Genomic DNA, 7,500 nt, shown 5'->3' with positions numbered 1-7,500 from the left:
TTCCTTTGTATTTTTTTCATTTTTCTTCCTTTAACTTTTATCTTTTCCTTCGTTTTATTTTTTTTATTTTCATTTTTTCATTCCTTTTATTTCTTTTCCTTCCTTTCTATCTCTTCTTTTCTTTCATTTCCTCCAATCTCTTCTTCCCTGCCCTTCCTTTCCCCTTCCCTTCCCTGCCCTTTTCTTCGCTTCTTTCTTCTTCCTTCATTATTCTCCTTCAACTCTCTCTCTCATCTCTTTTCTCCCTTTCCTCCCTTCACTTTCTTCAGCTTCTTCCATTTCCTTCTTTTTTCTTTCTCCTCTTCCCTTCCATACCATGTCTTCCTTTCACTCTCCCTTTTCTCTTCCTTTTTCATCCTTTCACCCTCCCCCTTTCCTTCATCGCCACCTCTTCCTCTCACTCTGTTTCCCCATTTACATCTCCCTCATTCCCTCCCGTCATTCGCAGTTTCCCATCTCATCTGCTTTCCCCTCCCCTTCCGCCCCCTCCCCTCCCTTTGTCTCCTTTGTCCCCTCCCCCTCCTGCGCAAATATTAGTAATTATAAGCATACAGCGATGTCATGTGCAGGGCGCCGCGCTGCTGACGGCCCGCCTAAATGTAATAGTTAATTGAGCTAATGAAGTTTTGCACCCAACGTTGAAAATAAATAGTTTAGTGAGTGAGGGTATGGATGTATGTTTTTGGGGGTGTTTATTAGTGTGTGTGTGTGTGTGTGTGTGTGTGTGTGTGTGTGTGTGTGTGTGTGTGTGTGTGTGTGTGTGTATGTGCTTGCAGGGAGGGATTCATGACTCCATCACTTTCCATTTGTGTGTTATTCTGCTCGTGTTGCAAGTATTGTTGTTCCTCAAGGCAGGAATCTCCACACACACACACACACACACACACACACACACACACACACACACACACACACACACACACACACAGTCTTACGTAACACACGAAAACCTTTACAAGAATAACAAAATATGGTGATGATGAAAATGATGATGATGATGATGATGATGATGAGGAGGAGGAGGAGGAGGAGGAGGAGGTAGAAGAGATGTCGTGAACATGAGAATTGAAAGAAGAGGATAGAGGAGGAGGAAGTGGAAGTGGAATGGGAAGGTGAACTGAAGGTGGTAACGTCTTTATTGTCTATGGTGGAGGAAATGGAAGAGGAGGAGGAGGAGGAGTCGCAATCTTAAAAAGAAACTGTCCTCATACAATAAAACCAGGCTCTCCTCTTCCTCCTCCTCCTCCTCCTCCTCCTCCTCCTCCTCCTCCTCCTCCTCCTCCTCCATTTTGTTATTTTTTTCGTCATCGTCATTGTCTTCTTTTTTCTTTTTTATCCTCCTTCTTCTCCTCTTCCACCTCATGTTTGTTTTTCCTTTGTGTTCCTTTGTGGCTCTTAGAGGTTAAGTTAGAGAGGCGGTTTCCGTGTTAATTAGCGCTATTTTCACCTTTACGACGGCGCCTCTGCCTCTGAAGAAGATAGGAGAGAGAGAGAGAGAGAGAGAGAGTAATGGATGTTTTTGTTGTTGTTCTTGTTCTAGTTGATGTTGTTTTGGTTGGTATTCTCTCTTCTGCTACTATTTCGGTTTACTTGTTGAGAGAGAGAGAGAGAGAGAGAGAGAGAGAGAGAGAGAGAGAGAGAGAGATAATGATAAGTAAACAAACAAATACAAACATATCTACCGGTTATCGCTGAAATAGTAGTAGTAGTAGTAGTGATAATAATAATAATAATAATAATAATAATAATAATAATAATAATAATAAAAGTAAGGTTTCCTTTTTAAATAATCTCATCATGACCTGGTTTCCCACGTGACGACTCTTAAAAACAACCACGAGAGCTGAGGGGAGGATGGGAGGACGGGAGGAGAGGTGAGGGAAATGGGGAGGGTGTGTGTGGGAATGGGCAGTGAGGCGGAAACTGAATGGAGGAGTGGGAGAGCAAGAGGAGGAGGAGGAGGAGGTGGAGAGAGTGGAGATGGGGATGGGGAGAGGTATGAGTCAGGTGGCGCGGTAGAGGAGTTCACTAATGACCTTGTCTGTGCCCAGGTAACAATCAGGTTGGGTTTAGTAAGGATGAGACAGTATCTGGTGTGGCTGCGATAAGGCCTCGTGCGTCCCAGCAATGGAATCTTACTTGTATACTTGAGCTGCCTTTGTCCCGGGGCAGAGTTAGGACAGACAAAAGCAGCAGCGGTGTGGCGCCGCGGGCATACCTCAGGTGCGTGGCCGGCATGCTTTTTCCTTCATTTATCTGGGCATTTCCTGGCTACCGAGAAGTAAAGGCGAAGTAAAGGCTATGTCATCATCACCTTCTCTCCTGTGACGAGTGAAGACTGTCTGAACTCTGTCTCTCTGCCCGGCACGTGTCAAGAAGCTGTCAGTCAGAGGCAGAACCTTCGCGTGTTTGTGGCTGCTCTCGCGTCCCATGTTCCCTCAAGGCCGAGGAGGCGGGGGCGCGGAGGCAGTGGTCGCAGGTGTTACCATTTGTGACATGACAGTGGTGTTGTAGCTGTGTGTGTGTGTGTGTGTGTGTGTGTGTGTGTGTGTGTGTGTGTGTGTGTGTGTGTGGCGGTCTTGCGGTGACTGCCTCAAGGCCTCCAGCCAACCGGGCAACACGACTGGCCAGGCACGGACATCCTGCCGGAGAAGAAACCTCAGCCAAACATGCAGTCTTTCTCGCGCCGCCTTGGGAGCCGCAGCCCCGTGGTGCGCGGCGACCAGCGTGCGTGTGTGCACGTGAGTGTGTGAGTGTGTTGTGCTGCAGTGACACTGGGGTGCTGGAGTATGTGGCAACTTGACAAATGGCGGAAAGGCAGGAAGTGTGTCGGAAGGCTGAAGCATATCGCCTTGAGTGACCAGGAAAGTGAACGTTGCGAGGAGCGGCACTGGGATGGAGCCGCTGGGGTGTGTGGGGAGGACGAGGCTGCCTTATGTGTGTCTGTCTGTATGTCTGTGCGTGTGTGTAGGGTGCCGCGAAGCAGGTCAGCTGGTGAAGGTGGAAGGAATGTGGGAAGCAGTTCCTCCCCCTTGGGCCTGGGCGCCACAAAAGAAGTTGATATAGTGGCGGGCAGCGTGTGGCGGTGATGTGAAAATGACTTACTCACTCAATCACTCACCTTTACCACGGCGAGAGAAAGTGTCACGCCTCGCTGCCTTTGTCACCTGCACCGACACCTGTTACTGACACCTCCCCATCACACCTGCCCGATGACACCTGCCCATTGACACCTACCTCTTAACAAAACAACACTCCTTTAAATCCACACGAGCCTCAGAGACAACCCAGCTCGACAAATGCGAAGCACGAAATCACACAAACCCATCGAGTGGTTACATAAAGTATCTAAAACCATACGATGATGTTGTAAAGGCGCCCATAAGAGGAAGAGTGATAAAAAAGCGAGTGAGTGCGTAAGAGAGGGGGGAGGGAGTGGAGGGGAGTGATTGACGCAAGACTCGCCAGAACAAGATTGGAGTCAACAGTCGTGGCTTGGTGGCGGTCCGATGGACGTGGCGTGTGCGTGTGTGCGTGTGCGTGTACGTGTGTAGCGGTGTTTGGTTATCGGTGACACGTGTATCTATCGTAGAGAAACAGGTGATGGAATTTAGATCATTATGTTTCTTCTTTTTTTTATGTGTATGTGTGTGTGTCTCGTAAAATTTCTGATAAGAAATGAAAGTGAAGGTGAAACTTGAGTGTATTTTTAAACGGGTGGTCAACGAAAGTCCGCAGAGAACCGGTTCCTGAAAGTGGACATTGAGAAAGAAAGAGGGAGAGAGCGGGGGAGGGGGGGAAGAAGTACAGAACAAAAAAGATAAGAGATAATTGTATCAAGGTAGAAAAGGAAGTTAATTATATTCGCCAACTGAGTAAATCTAGAAAACCTGTTGCTTCAGAAGAAAAAAAGAGAGAAAAGTAGATAAATAGAGGAGAAAGAAATGTATCATGAATTTAGTGAACCTTGAAAACTTGTCACCTCAAAAGAGATAAACAAATTGATAGATGAATAAACATAAATGATTTTTCACATGTTCCTTCTGAAAAAAAAGAGAAAAAAAAAGTAGATGGAGACAAAAAGAAAAGTTAGCATAAATTTAGTGAACCTCGAAAACTTATTAAATGAAAAGAAAAATGAATAAATGAACAGATCGATAAATGAAAAAGATATAATCCCAATCTACGTGAACTCCCAAAAATAATTGTTTGAAAAATGAAAGAGAAAAGTTGGAACAAGAATCTTAAAATTAAACTAAATGCCAGAAACTTATTGCCTAAAAAGGAAAAAGAGAAAGAATTAAGAAATAAAAACAATCCCATCCCATCCTATTTTGAGAGAGAGAGAGAGAGAGAGAGAGAAATCCCCTTCACTATAAACCCACAATTTGCTACCTAAAAATAAGATAATGCAATAAACAAATAAATCAGTTGAGTAAACCAATAAAAGAGAGAAAAACCAAGGGAAACAACAGAAAGCAAAGCCTGTTCTCACGCTTACTGTCACTCAAGGAAGGAAAAATAGATTGAGTTGTATAGTATTACCTTGACTGGAGGAGCCTTCAAGTAGGGAATTGATGGGGGGACCGTGTGCAGTGTTTGAAGGTGACTAATGCTGAGGGAGCAATGAAGGAAGGGAGGGAGGGAGGAATGAAGGAAATGAGGAAAATGACAGGCAATGATAGGAAAGGTAAAAGGAAAATAAGGAAATGGTGAAGGTAAGGGAGGGATGAAGGAAGGAAAGGAGGGAGTAAGGGAATGAGTGATAGGGAAGGTAAAAGGAAAGAAGGTTTGAAAGGAAAGTAGGAAATAATGGAGAGAAGGGAGGAAGAGAGGGAAAGATGGTAAAATAAAAGAAGGATGAGGATGAAAGGAATTGAGGGAAGATGAAAGAAGGAAGATAAGAAGGAAGAGATTAAGTGATTAAGGAAAGAGACATATCAGGAAGGAAAGAAGGAAGAAAGGATGAGAGAGAGAGAGAGAGAGAGAGAGAGAGAGAGAGAGAGAGAATCAATGCTGCATGAGTTTCAAGAAAGAAATAAACAGAACAAGGAAACACGCTAGAAACAAAAACAATCATTATATTCTGGAGAGAGAGAGAGAGAGAGAGAGAGAGAGAGAGAGAGAGAGAGATGGTTATCATGCATACAGGCTTATCATGCAATAACATACATTCCCACCCTCTCATGAATCATTATTACCAGTCAGGCGAGAGACAATTGACTGCCGACACACACACACACACACACACACACACACACACACACACACACACACACACACACACACACACACACACACACACACACACACACACACACACACACACACACAAATAGAAAAAAACAACAAATTCCTTTCTCACATGCATTTTTCAGTTTTTTCTTATTTTTTTTTTTTTTTTTTTAGTGTTTCCTTTGATGTAACGTGTTCAGACTAGATTGGCGGGTGAAGGGAGAGGGAGAGGCGAGGTGAGAGGTGTCTAGGGCAGTGAGAGGCGTGGATGACGTGAGGGAGAGTGAGGGGAAGAAGAAAACGTGCCGGGGAGAGAGGGGTGAGTGGGGTGAGAGGGCAGTCAGTGGTAGCCAGCAGCAGTGTGAAGCAGGTTTTGGGTCTTTGAAGTTCAGTTTTGGCTTCAGAGCTTCAAAGTTTCTGGGAATATTGTGGTGGTGGTGGTGGTGGTGGTGGTGGTGGCGGTGGCGGTGGCGTTGGTGTTTGTTTGTTTCTTTCTATCTTTCGTTCCGTGGTGCTAATTTGTTTTGATTGTACGTATTATAGAAGAGAGTGATGATAGTATGTTGTTGTTTTGGGTGGTGGTGGTGGTGGTGGTGGTGGTGGTGGTGTTGATCTTTATTCCTCTTATTGTTAAAATGATATGCAGTTGTCGTTGTTGTTATTGTAGTCGTTCTTGTTGTAGTTATCTCTTATCGTCGTTATTATTCTTGTTGTTACTGTTGCTACTGCTGGTGCTGCTGGTGCTAGTGCCACGCCCACACATTCCTCTGGGCTGCGCTGGCCTTGAAAAACACGATGCATTGTTTCAACGGACCACTGCTGTTTTGTAATGTTCATGTCATGTACACTGAATATATTGTCGCTGTATTACGCAGGACAGTTTGTGGTTCATAAGACGGGTGTGTGTGTGTGTGTGTGTGTGTGTGTGTGTGTGTGTGTGTGTGTGTGTGTGTGTGTGTGTGTGTGTGTGCTCGAATGATAACAGGAATATACGGGTCATTTTCAGAATTATAATGATCGTCTGTAATACATTGTAGTAAGAATCACGTTACTGAGAATGTAAAATGAAAGTCAAGAATCACATGTTGAAAGAAAAAGAACTATCGAAAGTTATAAATTACATTGCTTGAAATAAAAAGATAGATAGATGGATGAATAACTAGATCCTTCACAGACAACAAACTGAACACAACAAAATGTATATAGAAAAGAAAAGAAAAAAGAAAGAAAAACAGTCACAAAACATAGCATTTCCTCCAGTACTAAGAAAACGTGACCAATCTAACACACACACACACACACACACACACACACACACACACACACACACACACACACACACACACAATTCTTTTATATATACATGAATTACACCCTGGCGTCACTTCCCCCTTGGAGTTGCTGAGAGGCGCCCTAGGGAGGCAACACTCGTGAGGGCCTTGGTTGCGTCACGGGGAAGTCACTCGGGGCGCCGCGGGGAGCAGGAAGTGCGCAGGAAGCAGAGCACCCCGTTACTGCCGCTTCCTGGACTCTCCGCCACTTATCTTGCGACCATATTCTGAATCACGTCTGTCCACCCTTTGATTGCCTTCAAATAACCAGTAGTTGAAATGACACTAGCTTTTAAGGTTGTTTTGACAGTTTTAGTAAAAGATTAACGTGATTTATATGTTATTGACAGGAGAAACACTCTTAGGAACCCTCGAAAACCTGTAGGTGAAGTGACACTCTCTTTTAAAAACTGTAGTTGAAATGACATTAGCTTTAAAGGTTGTTTTGACAGTTTTAGTAACAGATTAACGTGATTTCTGTGTTACTGACAGGAGAAACACTCGAAAATCTCTAGTGAAGTGATACTCTTTTAAAACTGTAGTTGAAATGACACTCACTTTTAGGGTTGCTTTGACAGTTTTAGTAACAGATTAACGTGATTTCTGTGTTACTGACAGGAGAAACACTCTTAGGAACCCTCAAAAGCCTGTAGGTGAAATGACACTTTTAAAACCTGTAATTGAAGTGATACTGGCATTTGATAGTGTTTTTCTTACGGTCTTAATAACAGATTAACGAGATTTATGCATTAATGACAGGAGAAACGCTAAGAACCTTAAAAATCCATAGTTAAAGTGATACTGGATTCCAAGAGTGTTTTTTAATGGTTCTAGTAAGAGATTAACGAGAGATAAGTGTTATTGACGAGAGAAACACTCATAGGAACCTGGCTAATCGTCTGTGTGGCCTTTGAAAGTAGTTGCAGTGAGAGAG

The 7,500-nt window shown here is 43.8% G+C and overlaps 1 protein-coding gene across 5 annotated transcripts in view; it reads left to right on the top strand.

The window, feature by feature from the left end:
• Positions 1-7,500, top strand: part of LOC123499252 — a 65,784-nt gene that overhangs the window by 54,423 nt on the left and 3,861 nt on the right. Inside the window, exon 1 of one of the 5 annotated variants that reach the window (XM_045247045.1) lies at positions 2,719-2,741. The exons of the other annotated variants lie outside the window; for them this stretch is intronic. The gene's annotated coding sequence lies outside the window, so the exon portion shown is untranslated. Of the gene's footprint in view, positions 1-2,718; positions 2,742-7,500 lie in introns of those variants that run through there. 5 annotated transcript variants of the gene reach the window in all.

The sequence above is a fragment of the Portunus trituberculatus genome, chromosome 49 (assembly GCF_017591435.1).
Source record: "Portunus trituberculatus isolate SZX2019 chromosome 49, ASM1759143v1, whole genome shotgun sequence".
Taxonomy (NCBI): domain Eukaryota; kingdom Metazoa; phylum Arthropoda; class Malacostraca; order Decapoda; family Portunidae; genus Portunus; species Portunus trituberculatus.
This window is presented reverse-complemented; position numbering and strand designations above follow the sequence as displayed.